Raw genomic sequence first — 10,226 nt, forward strand, 5'->3', positions numbered from 1 at the left:
GTGTCTGTGAGTCCTACCAAAAAGTATCGTGCATCATAGACCAAATTTCTGAGGAATTTTGACCATTTTCTTCCCCTTGCCTACGGTTAGTAATTAAACAGTTTCTTCCTCTGATCTTCTCAGAGCTCTCTTTCCATAAACACGGTATGACCCTTCTTCTTCTTTTTTTTTAAAAAGATGTATTTATTTATTTATTTGACAGAGATCACAAGTAGGCAGAGAGGCAGGCAGAAAGAGAGGAGAAAGCAGGTTCCCTGCTGAGCAGAGAGCCCAATGTGGGGCTCGATCCCAGGACCCTGGGATCATGACCTGAGCAGAAGGCAGAGGCTTTAACCCACGGAGCCACCCAGGAGCCCCCGTATGACCATTCTTTATTTATCAATGTAAATGACTCTAGGTTTATTTTCTTACTGATCTTTAAACCCTTTTCTCGGTGGCGCCTCTCTGCCTGCCTCTCTGCCTGCTTGTGATCTCTCTCTGTCAAATAAATAAATAAAATCTTTAAAATAAATAAATAAATAAATAAACCCTTCCCTCAAATGTGTCACATCTATTGTCTTTCAGGCCTCAGAAATTCTATAGCACTCTTCTTTTTTTTTTTTTTAGATTTTATTTATTTTATTTGACAGACAGAGATCACAAGTAGGCAGAGAGGCAGGCAGAGAGAGAGAGAGAGAGGAGGAAGCAGGCTCCCAGCTGAGCAGAGAGCCCGATGTGGGACTCGATCCCAGGACACCGAGATCATGACCTGAGCCGAAGGCAGCGGCTTAACCCACTGAGCCACCCAGGCGCCCCTATAGCACTCTTCTAAATGAAGTTCAAAGTGTTGACTCCAGGCTCCAGCATTTTCCCTCTGCCCAAATGGTCTTCATTATCTATTATTTCTGTGCTGATTCACAGTCCCTGATTCCACTGGGAAATTTTTTCCCCTTATTTTGTAAAAATCATTTCCACAGTCTCCCTTTCCTTTCTCTGTCTCTTGGCCTTTCTGGAGGACATCTGTACATTTGAAAGTAACTTATATTCTCCCTTTAATCTACTTCTGTTCTTCCATTCAATATTATCCCCATAAGAAATAAAATAAACTTGCATTTTATATTTATCATATATCATCATATATTACGCTATGTATTTGTTGATTTGTTCTTTGTCAGTTTGTTAGAGCTTAGTGTCACACACTAATATATAATTGTTGTAATTAAAATTGGAAAATATGTTCCTCTCTGCATCTGTCTCTTTCTACATATGACAGAGAGATCACAAGTAGGCAGAGAGGCAAGGAGAGGGAGAGGAGGAAGTAGGCTTCCTGCCGAGCAGAGAACCTGATGCAGGGCTTGATCTTAGGACCCTGAGATCACTACCTGACCCGAAGGCAGAGGCTAAGCCCACTGAGCCATCCAGGCACCCCTCCCTTCTTCACATGTATGTAGATGTAATTAGCTGGTAAAGGATGAGGGAAATCAGGCCAGGCTTATGAATTAGTTCCCCTTATATTCTAGTTATCTCTGCTCTGCTTGAAGAACAAAACCCACACTCTCAAGTATAAGGTCTCAAGAAAATGTCAAAGAAAGGGCCACTTAAGAAAAGATTGTTGGTATAACACAATGTGATGCTTGGGAAAGCATCACAAAGGTAGTATCTGACTTATGAAAGATAAATAATATAAGAGGATGTCACTCTTTATCTGAGACTGAGCTACAACCTACATAAGGATACAAAATGTGTCATTAACCTTCCTCCACAGTTTACAGAAAGGTGCCAAGATACATGTGTACTCAAAGTTAGTTAAGGATGATTAAGGAAATATAGTTTTATATTTGTTATTTGCTTATAATATTTATATGGGCTTCCAAAGATAGAGTAACTTGCAATGATATCACATCCACACTCTGAAAATTCGTGTGAGGAAATGTAAAACCCGAAAGAAAGAAGAGCAATAACCATAGATTTGTGAGTAATTTTATTAAATACAAACATTACTAATACTCTAAACCTTCTTCAAAGTTAACCATTCACTACACTGACTTCAGTTGTAATTTTAATTTTAAAGGAGCATGAATATATTCAACACAGAAAAGAAATACAATAATGAGAATGTAATTAAATGAGAACGAGATACACTACCTCTCAAAATTCTAGGACTTAGTTGAAGTCATAGAATTCTTTTCTGTCTCCAGAAAAGAGATACCCAGACTACTCAAATGAATGGCATTTCTGCAAGGTGTTTCTAGTTCTCTACTGTATCCCCCACATTTGGAAAAGATGATACCAGCTAAGCACCTCCGCAGTCACTAAAGACTTGGAAGTCAAGCTGCAGGTGACAGCCAAAGTATTCTCCATGGACAGAAAATGCAGACAAAACACTGCCTTTTCACCTCCTTTGGACTGCTGTTCTGTAGGAGGTCAGAGGGGGTCCCAGTGTGTTCCCAGGCACAAATGATAAATTGTGCCTAATTATGATGGATAATAATAGTCCCCCCAGAGCCTCCTCCTTTAGGACATTAAGAATCAGACATTACTTGCTTCCTGCCCTCTCCCCTTGGTAATTTTTAATTTAAAAAATTTCCTTTCCTCTGAATGGATTGAAAATATTTGATTTTCTGCCAGGGATTTTCTTGAAGTAATTTCCTGCTTTATTTTCAGAAATGTAAAATGGAGGTTAGGGATAAAGGAAGATTTACCTGACTTTAGAACAAATAATACTTTTAAAAGGCCCTGTCTAAAATATTCCAAGGCAAGTACACAGCATCTTTTACAATTGATTAAAAAGATTGGACTGAAAACTAAAAATCCGTCACTTGATTGTATGGTAAAATCTTCCAGCTCCATTTTGAGGTGGCTTGGCCTGTAGGGCCAAATGGTCTCCTAGGATTCCCTTCTGGGAACTATTACAGGTTCTGTGATTAGCCAAGTGTTCAAAGACCTGTGGTTTTGCTGCCTCACATCTGTATTTCTCTGTCAAATGGAAACTTAAGAACAACTTTTCTCATTAACGATAAGTGTTACAGATTTGAGGCTAGATTCTTCTTTTTTGTGGTCAGGAGGGAATGGAGAATGTATTGTCCTGAACCTGGAAGAGAAGGAAAGGGTCCAGGTTCTCCAGAACAATCCCTGCCAGTCATGCTTGCCACATAGCAAGAGCCCTTACTGAAAATGGGAAAAAAAGATGATTATTCTCAGTTTTCTATTTTTTTTCTGAGTATAAGGAGAAAGCCATAATAAATTCTTACTGTGTGAGAAGAAATGGAAAGAAAACTCAGTAACACTTCTTAATTTTTTTTCTCTTTTAATGAACAATGAAAAGCTTTGCAGTATCAGGGCTTGCTGCTGGGGAGCTCTCAAAGCAATAACTTTTATCTGGCCAAATCCATTCACCACGTTTCAAGACAATGAATAACATTTATTAATGGGCATTTATTGAAAGACCTACTAGGCTACCGACATCGCAGCAGGCTCCTGGATAGATGGAAAATGCTTACATTCTAGTCAAAGAGAAAGACAGACAAAATGGGCTGTAAAACTAATATGGCACACAGTGTTAAAGTAGCTCTGGGAGCCTATGAAAGTTGGGAAAGAAGCAGTGGTCACTGAGGGCTTCCAGGCAAAGATGATTGCTCACCTGAGTTTCGAAGGGTGAGTACCCTTGGCCAGGTGAGGAAGTGGAGACGGGTCAGCGGGCCTTCTAGGTGAGAGGAGGTCGAGGTAACTGTTCAGAGTCTAAGGTGTTAGGGTCTGTAGGTGACTCCTGTCGGCACCATTACGGTTCATTACAATGGATGCGAGCGTGTCTGTTGGATGAATTTCAGCGCTCTCTGAAGCTCCATCATCTTGGAATGTAACCATAATAATCACAGAGGAGGGACATTTTCAGATAGGACAGTTGCTTTTCTGGTCCCTTTGCACAGTGACTGCTGTATTCATGCCTGAGGCATTTGCATGCTTTCACATGAACTAATTTTTTTTTTAAATGTGGATGTTACATAATCAGAACGGCAGTCCCTACGGCAAGGCTTCTTCCCATTAGTCAGGTATGTTCCTGACCGCTGTGTCTCAGCTAAGCCTTCTGCTTTACGTTGCTCCGCTTTCCAATCAGAATTTTCCCATTGTTCCAAGGCACTAACATGTTGTGACAATTATGACATTCTGGGGCATTTTCTTGGTTCAAAAGAGAGTGATATACGATAAGGCATTTTATTAGACTTTTTGAATTTAGGTCTTCGTTTTCTAGGAAGAATAACACATACATCTACAGTGTAACCATTAAATTGTAAATGGGACTCACTTCAGAGATCCTCTTTTTAAAAAAATATCATGAATTTAAAGCATATTTCCTGACATTCTTTCTACCTTCTCTCCACTTCTCCCCAAACCGCCCCCCACCAAAACTCTAAGCAGGATTACAACCGTGCTTCTGGACCACACAAAGATATCATTTCTGTTTCAGAAACTTGGCATTATGTTGTGTCTAGAACCATCTCTGTCGTACACTGCAAGGTCGCTCTCTTGGGTAGGAGTCACAGGTCCAAGGAGAGCACTCCATGAGCTAGGAGGGTCAGTTAAATCTCGGAGGGATGACAGAGCACCGTCACTCCTGACTTTCTAAATATGAGCTCATGAGAAATAAATTAAATAAATAAAAATATGAGCTGATGAGATGTTTTCCTTTTGCGTGTCAATCGCGCATGACCCATGCATCACTGACTTCCAGACCTTGCCTGCCCTTGCCCCTGGCCTCCGGAGCCTTGGCCTTCCTGCCCGAACAGCTGTCGTGGGCTGAAACCGCAGCAGCACCACAGGCCAAAGGTCTGTCTGGGCTCGCACTCATATGTTCACGCTTCCATTCATCCATCATGTGTAAGTAGCTCTGGCATGCCTACTACATGCAGGCGCTGTTCTAAGCACACACTGACACAGACAAAAATCTCCAAGGGGCTTATATTCTTTTTTTTTTTTTTTTTGAGTATTTATTTATTTGAGAGAGAGAGGGGGCACAAATGGAGGAGTGAGAGGGGCAGAGGGAGAGGGAGGAGCAGACTCCCTGCCGAGCAGAGGAGCAGGGAGCCCAATGCAGGGGTTCAATCCCAGGACCCTAGGATCATGACCTGAGCCGAAGGCAGAGGCTTTAAGCCACTGAGCCACCCGGGTGCCCCAAGAGGCTTATATTCTAAGGAGTATTCACGTTAGCCCAGGTGCCCTGCTCTGTTTCCATGTCTCTGGTACAGATCTCCACCAGCATGGCTGGGGCTCAGTGTTTCTTCCAGGCACTTTGTGCTAGTGTTACTCTTAGAAGGGCCTTCTCAGGGTGCCTCAGTGGCTCAGTCAGTTAAGCATTTCCCTTTGGCTCAGGTCATGATCCTAGGGTCCTCAGATGGAGTCTCCCCATCGGGCTCCCTGCTCAGCAGAGAGACTGCTTCTCCCTCTCCCTCTGCCTGTCGCTCTGCCTACCTGTGATCTCTCACTCTCTGTCAAATAAATAAATAAAATCTTTTAAAAAAAAAGTGGCCTTTTCAGCACATTTCTTCCAATTCATCACAAGTTGACATTTTCTTCAAGACATTCTAACAGTATCTAGGTAGGGAGTAATTCCTGTCTCAATTACCCCCTGGACTCCAATTGAACATCTCCTCCTGTGATTCCGGACAAAAACTGCACAAAGTTCTGGGTCATCAGTCCAGATTGTCCCTCCTCTCTAGCAAATGCCCTCTTAAGGATTTTTTTCCTCTCCAGGGTGCCTGGGTGGCTCAGGCAGCTAAGCTTGACCTGCTTTTGGCTCAGGTCATGATCCCAGTGTCTTAGGATCGAGCCCCGCTTCAGGCTTCCTGTTCAGTGGGGAGTTTGCTTCTCCCTCGCACTCTGCCCCTCACCCCTGATTGTGCTCTCTCTCTTGCTCGCTCTCTTGCTACGCTCTTTCTCTCAAGTAAATAAAATCTTAAAATAATTTTTTTTTTCCTCTTCCACTTTAACTATCTGATAGTTTCACTACCTGATTCCTACCTGGCTCCCCACAGCCATCAGACATGTACTAATACGTGTGAACCTTCAAAGAAAGGATCTACATTCCAACTTCAATCTCACATTAGTGTTTTCCTACCATCCCTATACCAATTTGTAGATTCAAATAAGAATGAGTAGACTCAGGGTCCTGGGATCAAGCCCTGCATCGGGCTCTCTGCTCAGCCGGGAGACTGCTTCCCTCTCTCTCTCTGCCTGTCTCTCTGCCTACTTGTGATCGCTCTCTGTCAAATAAATAAATAAAATCTTAAAAAAAAAATAGAATGAGTATAGAATACCTTTCAACTTCACTAGTTAGGGTCTAAACTCAAAGTCAGTTTTTTTTGTGCTTGTTTTAATCTAACTAAGCCCCAGGCCTTTGTGGAGCTAAAAAGTGCTCTGTTACATATGAAATACAATAAACACTATGCTGAAGTTAATTTTTTTAAAAAACTATCTCAGTATTTTCTGGCTTTTTAAATTAAACTCTTTCCAGTTTTTACTGTAAAAGTAATATGTAATCATTTTTTAATTAGAAAATAAACAGAGGGGCACCTCGGTGGTTCAGTCTGTTGAACGTCTGCCTTCCCCTCAGGTCATGATCTCAGGGTCATGGGATCAAGTCCTACATCAGGCTTCTTGCTCAGTGGGGAGCCTGCTTCTTCCTCTCCCTCTGCTGCTGCCCCTACTTGTTCTCTCTCTGGCTCTCTCTCTCTCAAATAAATAAATAAAATCTTTAAAAAGAAAATAAGCAGAAACACAAAAAATATAAGTCACATTCGACTATCTAAAGTTTATTACTTATAATTATATATATATATATATATATATATATGTGTGTGTGTGTGATTAGGTACATAATTATCATTCCATTGCATTTCCTGCATCTTAATTTCCCATCTCTTAAAAACTAGTTTTTAAATTTTTAATTATTACCCCCCAAATCATACAGAAAGACAAGAGTATATAAAACAGGTCCCAGTTTTCCCCTACAATAGCTTTCCTTTTTTTTTTTTTTAAAGATTTATTTATTTATTTGAGAAAGAGACAGAGAGAGAAAGAGTGGTGGGGAGGGGCAGAGGGAGGGAGAGAGAGAGAGAAAATCTCCAGCAGACTCCCTGCTGAGTGTGAAGCCTGATGTGGGGCTTGATCTCATAACCCTGAGACCATGACCTGAACCAAAATCAAGAGTCAGACACTCAACCAACTGAGCCACCCAAGCACCCCTACAATAGCATTTCTTTTCTTTTTTTAAGATTTTATTTATTTGACAGAGAGTGAGCACAAGCAGGGGGAGCAGCAGGCAGAGAAAGAGGGAAAAGCAGACTCTCTGCTGAACTGGGAGCCAGAATGCGGGACTCGAGCCCAGGACCATGAGATCATGACCTGAGCCAAAGGCAGACATTTAACCGACTGAGCCACCCAGTTGCCCCTGTACTAGCATTTCTGAGAGTTAATCACTGCTAAGAGTGACTCTAGATATTTCTATGCATACATAAACCTATATTTTTAATCATATTGAATCTGTGGGGATTTTTGTTGTTGTTTGATTCATAAAATGTTACATTTCTTTTTTTCCAACAGTTTTTAAAGGCATATTTTGCATATCATGTAATTCACTCTTTCAAGTGTACAATTCAATGATTTTTTGTACAGTTATTTTACCATTTTACATATGTGACCATCACTATATCAATTAAGAACATTTTTGTCACTCAGTAAGATCCCTCACTCTCAGCCCCCATCTTCTGAGCCCATATCCGGGCAACTACGAATCTACGTCTGTCTTTAGAGCTTTGCCTTCTCTGGACATTTCATATAAATGGAATCAAACACTATATTGTTCCTTGTGCCTATTTTCTTTCACTTAGCATAAATATATATATGGCATATGTATTACAAAGTGGACAAAAATTTATGGATGCTGAGATGAGTCTTACTTGAAAATGATCCCTTATAAGTAAAAAACACAAAAGAAGTTTTATATACTGCTAATGTTAGGAAAAGAACTAACACCAATTATCAGCCATCGCGAATCTGTGAAGATAACGATTTTTTTTTTTTCATACTCCACTCTTCCCCCTAGTGGCCAAGTTGAAAAAAGGATATTGTGTTGGTTAGTCTAACACATCCTGGATTCTTCAAATACTCCTAAGCGGGAGGCACTATGTTAGGGGATTAGAAATATTATTTTTTCTGTTTATTGGAGGTCTTTTATAAAGCAAATTTCTTGGGAGGTATAATTGTTCATTCCCTGCAATTTTTCTCACCATCAAACCTGTCAGCTTCCCCAAGTGCAGGGATTTACTATTGGTGTTAAGAGCTCCGTGTGTGAAGCCAACAACTCAAGTTCAAATCTCAAATCTGTTACTTGCTATTTATGGGCACTGGGGCCAACTTACCCACCCAGTGACTGGATTTCTTTTTCTGTAAGATGAGGATGATAACAATACCTGTCTCATAGAATTTTTGGGAGGATTAAAGGAGTTAAGGTCATACCCTTGAACCATCCTGGGATATAGTAGGAATTGAATAAATCTTGAGTATCCTCTGTCCCATGTTTTCTGCCTTCTCTCCTACTAAAATAAATGCTCAAGCTAGCCCACCCCGTGCTCTGCTCTTATCCCCACCTTTCTTCCCAAGGATTCTGCTTTGGTAATCTTCTTCTCTCTTTCAGCACTTTCCCTCCTTTACTCTACCAGATCATCCCGCTTCCTTCCATCTCCACCACTGCCTCTGTAGTTCAAGACACCATCGAGCACTGATCCTAAGGGAGACTGTTCTGCAGTTTTCCCATCACTTGCTCTGCTTGTACGTCTCCAGCATACTGTCATCACTCAGCAACCAAAATTGATTTATTTCATGTTTGGTGGGAGTGGGTAATCTGAATGTTGTATGTGATGGGTGCTGAAAGACTTTCTACTCAGAAATAGCTCCGTGCAGCCAACTACTGATTCTCCATAGTCCTTGCTTTCCAGGTCCAACACTTTAAGCATGGGCTTCCCAATTTCAGTGATAGTCTTGACCCAGGCAGAAAATATACTTCAAGTTCATTTTGGGAGTGCCTGGTTGGCTCAGTGTGCAGAGCATGCAATGCTTGATCTTGGGGTCCTGAGTTCAAGCCCCATGTTGGGGATAGAGATTATTTAAAAAAAAAAAAAAAGATGATCAATAAATGTTAAAAATAAAATAAAATAAAGCTCATTTTTACCCATAAGTGGTATCTGGGCTTAATTCTGTTGTCAGCCCTACACTTCTGCCACTCCCACACATCCAGGTTGAATTCTGGTGCCCTAGTGTCTGTCATTTAAGCTGTCCCTTTCCTAATCACCCACCATGCTTCCCTAGGATGTGTGTGCCTAAACGTTTGCTACAGTATATGCTTTAGACACCAAGATCCTCTGCCAGAAGTGCAATCTTTCCTTATTACGAATATACTGAATTGGGATACTCAAAACGTGCTTAGGTTTTGCCATGTTTTCTTTTCTTTTTCCTCTTTAGAGGAAGCTCTCTTTCTTTAGAGAGAGAGAGAGCTTGAGTGATAGGGGAAGGGCAGAGGGACAGGGAGAGAGAGGATTTAAACAGTGTCCACACCCAGCACAAGTCTGATGTGGGGCTCTATCTTACTACCCAGAGATAATGACCTGAGATGAAATCAGGTAGTCAAACGCTTAACCGACTGAGCGATGTAGGTGTCCTGCCATTTTTCTTCTCAAGGGACTGGACTGGGTCTCCATCCTCTACAGCTTGCCTGGGTCCCTGCTGGAGTCTATATGGTCCACCACCAACACTGCCACTGTCACTGAGTAAGAGCTCCCCACCAGGAGACTCCTGCTGACATGCCTGGACTGGCAGATTTGAACTCCTTGGGTATTGTGAGGAGTGGAGATGCTTATCTTCCCTCAACGCGGATGTATATGATTGGCCAGGTTCCATGGAACAGATATTGTTTATTTTACAAAAGCAAGGAATAGGTGTGTTCTCTCTTTTAGACCTGTCAGTCCAAAAACACCCCTCATGATAAACTGATTTGGACAGGTTCCATTCCTCTATACTTTAGTGCTAGAGGACTGTAGGTTTCCTAGGCTAAGTCATGAAAGCAGGGCAAGAATTCAAATGGAGGCCCACATACCATATGTCTACATATGCATAGATTATAAGTCAAGCAGAAAAAAATGTTTAATAAAATCTATTTTATCCTTCTGCCTTGAAAAATATCCCTTCAGAGTGACAAA

Source organism: Mustela nivalis (assembly GCF_964662115.1).
Source record: "Mustela nivalis genome assembly, chromosome: 4".
In the NCBI taxonomy this organism is placed as follows: Eukaryota; Metazoa; Chordata; class Mammalia; order Carnivora; family Mustelidae; genus Mustela; species Mustela nivalis.